General features: G+C 30.2%; 1 long non-coding RNA gene across 1 annotated transcript; it reads right to left on the bottom strand.

The window, feature by feature from the left end:
* Nucleotides 1-685: 685 nt before the first annotated feature.
* On the bottom strand, nt 686-1918 carry LOC119689225. The gene is made up of 4 exons (XR_005253383.1): nt 1792-1918; nt 1296-1593; nt 1031-1235; nt 686-926 (listed from the first exon to the last, which is right to left on the bottom strand). It is a non-coding gene; the product is annotated as an uncharacterized LOC119689225 (long non-coding RNA).
* Between the last annotated feature and the right edge of the window lie 4803 nt (nt 1919-6721).

Here is a 6721-nt window from a genome sequence, read left to right as displayed (position 1 = left end):
CCAAAATCGATACCAAAACCGACATTTTTTAGCCGTTTCAATCCAAAGCATTTGTTTTTCCCATCAAGCACCCCTGCTTCTGGTGATATGAGTATCACTCAATCTAGCTGTTGTAATATGAGCGCAGGTGGATTTCAACCAGGCTACATCCCTAAAATCTGCACTAGTTGTGTAACGTTAGATGATGGTAATGGGCCTAAGGAATATTTGTGTTTTAAGCACACTCTCAAAGATGAGTTAAAAAAATTTTTATTGGACAAAATCAAAAGGGGAATTGTGACCGAGGCAGCTGTGGTTAGAGATGATGCAGTTTTGTCGGTCAATGATGCAGTCGACATTGTTTACGAAACCGTTAAGAGGCAAAATGTAAGGTGTCAAAAGATTTGCGGTAACAATTTATTGAATGAAATTAAAAGACAATGTAGAGTGTTTGAAGAGATTAGCAATCTAAATGTGCATTTGACGCTCACTCCCAAATAACTCTACAGGATGTATACAGGACGATGCCGCAAAATTAAACATTTACATTACAATTTTACAGCTTGTAAGATAGTATATTTGCTTTTTATAAAATAAAGTCTCCTCTTAATCAATGGAGGAAAACCAATTTTTTTTCTGTAGTTATAAATTTGTTAATTTTATTTATTTATTGCTTTTCTGTACATAAAAGTGAAGCAGAGAATTCTGTTTCAGTTTATTGAAATGTCTATAAGAGCATAGCAATAGGGAATAATTACGTACACGGTGTCAAATTGAAACAAATTACAAATTGAAATAATACGAAGTAAGACACTATCCCATAATGTAAAATATGCCAGACTTTTGGTCATACCACAAATTATTATATGAAACAAACTATACATCCAAACATCAATGCACGGAGCGGGAGAGCGGTTATTATAAGAAAAAGTATACATCATTATGAGCTAGAATACATTCGTTCAGATAAATTTCAAATGACTAATGTAAACATAAAAATGCAGCAGCACTATATAATACTTGGAGTACTTGGAGATTTTGCGATTCTTACCTTACTGAGTGTTTTATATCCATGTAAAGATCCAAAATTAGTACTCTGAGTTAAAGTCCATCAATGCTGGCAAAGGGAGGGAGCATATTAGCACCGATACTATATTTGTTATACACATGCGATACTTCTATGTCTCCTAATTCGGTCATCGAAACCGAGTTCAATATTCAAACACCGCAATTTAGGTTTGACACTTGATGCAAAACTGCTATGGAAAGAGCATATAAAAATCAAAAAAGAAGAGTTGAATATTGAATTACGCTACCTTCTATGGCTTACGGGTAGAAATGCATTCCTTTCAATTCACTGCAAATTTCTTATATACAACCAAATGTTCAAAGCTGTTTGACCATATGGAGCGCAACTATGTGTATCCAGCGGTTCCAAAACAAAGTGCTTCGTAACATTGTTAATGCTTCATAGTACATAAGCAGCAACCTCAATGTGCCAGCCGTGTAAATGCGAATCACCAAACATGCTGCGGTTGAAGAAGCTTGCAACGTATCAAACCATATGATGTGGTCACTCAAAATCATTTATGTGTCTTTGTGTATATTGAGTATCTAAAAAATAAAATAAAATAAATAAATAAAATGTAATTAATTAGTTGTGTAAACAACTCATTGGCCAATATGACAAGTTGTTGTATTAGGAAATATAGTTGTTATTATAATTCATTCAAAAAAAAAAAAATAAAAAAATGTTTTCTAATCGATTTATATAAAATAATTTTCAGCACAATTTCATATAATTTAATTTACCTGTCGAATATCGCTAACATCAGCTATTACGTTTCTATCGGACGAAGTTGTAGATGAGTCCGCTAAAATAGCTTCCAAATCATGTAGCTTCAAATATAGCGACTATAGCTTAAAAATCGCTGTGTTTGGTAGATTCTTACAAAACAAAAATATTAAAGTTGAAAAAGTTTTACTTAATTAATGTTACTATATCTTTCATGATCTTTTTGATGAAAAACTTAATATTTTATTTAAAAGATCTTTATAAACCGCCCATATTTTGCTTTTCTTATTCATTTTTCTTCTCTTATTCTTTCCTAACAAAACAGTGTAGGAAGAAAGATGAAGAAAATAGAGAAAAGGCGGCAAATGCGGTTTGAAAAAATTCAATTATAAACATTTTTTTTGAAAACTTATAGCCAAATGCAAAAATAAATTATAGTCAAATAATTTACTCACCTTCATCCGAAATGATTGAGGTTAGGTTTTATTTTCTCACTTAAAGCACGAATTTCTTTTAGACGCCGCCGAAAAGGAATGAGAATGCAAAATGACAGAATAAATCCAATTGATTTTCTAACATAGAATATGCAGTGTTGAAAAACATGAAAATGTTAAATTATTTCGACGGCAGACCTGCCATATTTTACATATTTCCCATGATTGATAAAAACAGTGTAACGAATGAATGGTGAGATCATGTATATAGCAAAATAAAGTGATCAGATCTGAAGAAGAAGTTAGATTTAGTTAGGTTTTGTCCGCTTTCTAAAACGGTATTAATAATTTGTTGCGCCAACTTTTGTGTGAACAAATGAATAGCATCACACGGTGTAGAGGTAAGAGTAGACATTAGAAATAGTTCGAGTTAAACATAATAAGTAATTGTTCAGCAATACAGTTTTGCAGCTTTATATAATGATCTTTCTTCTTGAAAAATGTTAGACAGATACCTTTTGTGATTGTGTACTCATTGAATACTGTTACTTGAATACTAAAGATTAACCATATTAATTTTTGATATTTATATTAGGTCTGTTCCACTAGCTACTTGTAGTAAAACTCAAGTAAAGCACAAGTAAAGTACAAACTGAGAGCAAACAAATATAGTGCCAAATTACGCTCCTTACACAGATTTTCATGGAACAGCTTTGAATAAAATCTGGCGAGAACATCAGTGCCACGCAAATAAAAAATACAAAAATTTAAATTCAAACCAAAACAGCTGATCAACACAAATTTTACTTGAAGTAAAATGTACGAGTAAAGTCTGTGTAGCTTTTCAAATTTCGACAGGGATGTTACGCTCTCTCAGATGATCTCATTTACTTGAAAATTTGCTGGTGGAATGCACTTCTGTATACACAGCGTTATTCAAACTTACTACAAGTAGCTCGTGGAACAGACCTATTGTGAGATCTTGTGCAGAATATAATCATAAAAAATGGCTTATTTATAGGACATTTTCTATGTTAAGATTGCGGTCACTGTAATCTATGTTGTCAGAATATCACTGTTATAATGATCGTTTTTGTATAATGTTGATAGGATGCTTTTAAAATGTATATAATCTTCAACTAGTTTTAGTCATTAATTTAGTTCTTCAGCGTTAATGAGAGTTTTGTAATAATTTTAATTAAAATTCTTTTTTATATTATAAGCTCAGATTCAATCATGTCAACGTTGCTTGTAAATAACGAATATATGTTAATAATAATCTATATCGATTTATGCAACAAAATAACCAGTCATTTAAGAAAAATGTTGACATTGTGGTATAAATACGAATCTATAATGGCGGCAAATAAACAGGAAAGAATTCCATTTTCTCTACTTGGGGCATAAGAATAAAGCAGTAAATTTTAATGTATTATGGAAATGGGTGTGACATTAACGCCCACAAAAGCATATACAAATCAAAATTACAATTCCTGTTGCTGACATTTCACGTTTGTTATTCTTTTGACCAATATGTACGACTATGAATATACCATATATATACATATTGTCCTATCGGTCAGACAAAGCCTACAAAATATTCGCATAAAACAAGCCAGAAACACAGAGGCAAATGTAAGGCGAAAACAGCCAAAGGATATTGCACTAGTAATTTATTGCACTTACATCAAGGACACATATTTACGTTGCAAAACAAACAATAAACTATGAAACAAACAACAATAACAATTCACATTAAAGGACTTTATTGAAGCACAAAAATGACAACCAGAGCACCACAGCAAAAAAACTGAAATAGCCTTAATGAGTTTTAATGCACAAAAAAAAATGATTTTAAGGAAAAGAGCTAAAAGGTGTGCTTAATTGAATTTAAATGGAGTTAATGCAAAGGAATATAGTCCCTTAAAATATGTCTAGCTTTTCATTAACAATATATTCAATTATTTAAGGCGGTTTAACAATTTTAATACAAGAGTACGCATGACACACATAAATATTTAATTCATTTAATAGAAATTAGTATATTTTTACGTTAGGACGAATGACATCCTCAGGGACATCAAGATTGATCCCATCAAAAAATACATAAAGGATGGAGCTCTGAAATTATTTGCGAAATCTGACAGACTTACCAACACCGCGTTTTCAAATCTCCTCGCGTTATGGTTACAGGCTCCTCGGGGAGGTATGCAGATCTCAGGTCAATTATTGCTTAGTCTGATGATGTGATAAACAATAATCTAGTCAAGGCGCAAAGAGGGGTTTTAAAGAAACCTCGCAGTTAATAAAGTGTAAAAGTGCTCAGGTGCACTGACTTAACTAGCCTCAACATAATAATAATAATTACAGTGCAACAATACCCAAAAAATACAACTATATATTATGAGGGCAACTCTGGCTCGTGGAAGATGAAATGCAAGAAATTCAAACATTGATATTTTTAAACTGATATATATATGACATGTATTTAAAAACAAATCACACTGTTTTGCAAAAAACATTGAATAATTATTAAGAATTTATAAATAAGTAATAATAAATTTATTTATAGTGCCAAATAATTATCTGACAATTATTGCTTCCGTAGAGAGCCATGAGATCTTTAATAGCAAATAATAATGCACGGTTTTTATTGAAGTAAAGTCTGGAAGTATTAAGCTTTGTATTGAAGAGTAGAACATATTAATGATATATAAACCAAATTTTGAAGACAATTGTTTTTCAGAAAGAAAATATATTTTTGTGATTTACTCATCAACCGGAAGGAGCAAGAATCGAAAGAAATAATTTGTGTTGAGTATGCCAAAAGCAATAGAGCCATCAACGCAAATTATTTTTATATTTTTGGATTACAATTTTTGAAGACAATTGTTTTTTTTTAGAAAGAAAATTAAATACTTTTTCCGTTTTATATCGCAACAAAAAGATATTGTGGTCATTTTACGTGGGCATTTGTAGATGAGAAAGCTTTTAGTAAAATGGTTATAGTGTTTTCTCACATACTCTGGAAAGCAGTAGCGCATTGATATTTCTCATATTATAGACATGCATAAATCATAAGTCTATCTCCATAATTTGAAGACCAATCTGCAGTCAAATCAATCGATCACAATCTGCGAATGCCAATAAAAATTTTAAAACACGTGATATATAATCATGATAACGATGTTCTAAGAACTTCAAATTCCGGTTTAATACTACTCTCTTCTTTTAGCAAGAGTAAAAAGATATACAGATCGTGTTCATCCGTAGCTCAATATTGGATATTTAATTAAATTCACTATTTCGCAAAGCTTTTTCTCTTTGCCTTCTTCGGGTCAACTGTTGTTTGCTTAATATTTTTATTTTCGTAGACATTATAATTTATGGATCAGTAGTTTATTTAATAAATAATTAAATTTTTAAAACTTTTAATTAAATTAAAAATCAGATATATAACCGATTTATAGTGATTAACAGTCACATTTGCTTTGCTTTGGGTATTGAAGCTTCGACAAGGATTTTTAATTTATTTGTTTTTTTTTTCCATTAAAAATGTATAAATTGAATTTAAAATGACCTCTCCATATACATTTTTATTCAGGATATTTGACACACCATAAAACTCAACATTCATTAAAATTTTCTTTTCAAAGTACAATTAAAACAAAATGCTAAATATTTTAATAGCTCAGATTCTTTAATCTTTAATGTAATGTATATTAAATTTTTTTTTTTTTTTTCAATGTAAATTATTTTCATATTAATTTGTAGGGTCCAAAAAAATATTGCCTTGCTTTGCCTTGCCTCAAAGGTCAATTTCGCTCAGGGACATTAAATTTAATTGTTGACTTCATCAAAATTTCCCTTCCCTAACTTCAGTAAAGATGGTTGAGTGAATAAATTTTTATAAAGAAATGCACATTTATATTACACATTCGAGGGAAAGATAAAAAATACATGAGATTTTTTAATATAATTTGCAATGAAAAAATATAAAAATAAAAAGGAACACTAAAAAGGAAATTACTGAGAGATAAACTTTTCCCATTAATTCCTTTAGATTTCCTTTTTATTTGGATTCACTACTCATTTAATTGCTTATAGTTTCTTATGGCTGGTAATGAATAGATATCACAGTGATATTCTTCAACCTTATTGAATGCAAGAAATAACTAACATTCCTACAATTTAATTGTTTATATAAATTTTGGTTTAACTTTGGACTAATGATGAAAATTTCATAGGATGTCCTCATTGGTACTAATGCAGGCCAGTTATGACCAGTTTTACCTTTGTAATGAAAAATAATTAATATTTCTTATTAATATGTACTTTTAATTGTTGCGGTTAATTAAAATAAGAAATAACTCACCCTCCTCCAATTGCCGCATAATTTATTTAAATGCAAATTCGACGCGTTTAAGATTGTTAATTACAAAATTATTTGTTTGGGGGAAAATATATTCATTAACATCAAAGATACATTCCGAACTTCCTGGGTACTTTAAAA

Source organism: Teleopsis dalmanni, chromosome X (assembly GCF_002237135.1).
Source record: "Teleopsis dalmanni isolate 2A chromosome X, ASM223713v2, whole genome shotgun sequence".
Taxonomy (NCBI): domain Eukaryota; kingdom Metazoa; phylum Arthropoda; class Insecta; order Diptera; family Diopsidae; genus Teleopsis; species Teleopsis dalmanni.
The sequence above is the reverse complement of the archived record's forward strand: the minus strand, read 5'-3'. Positions and strand labels throughout refer to the sequence as shown.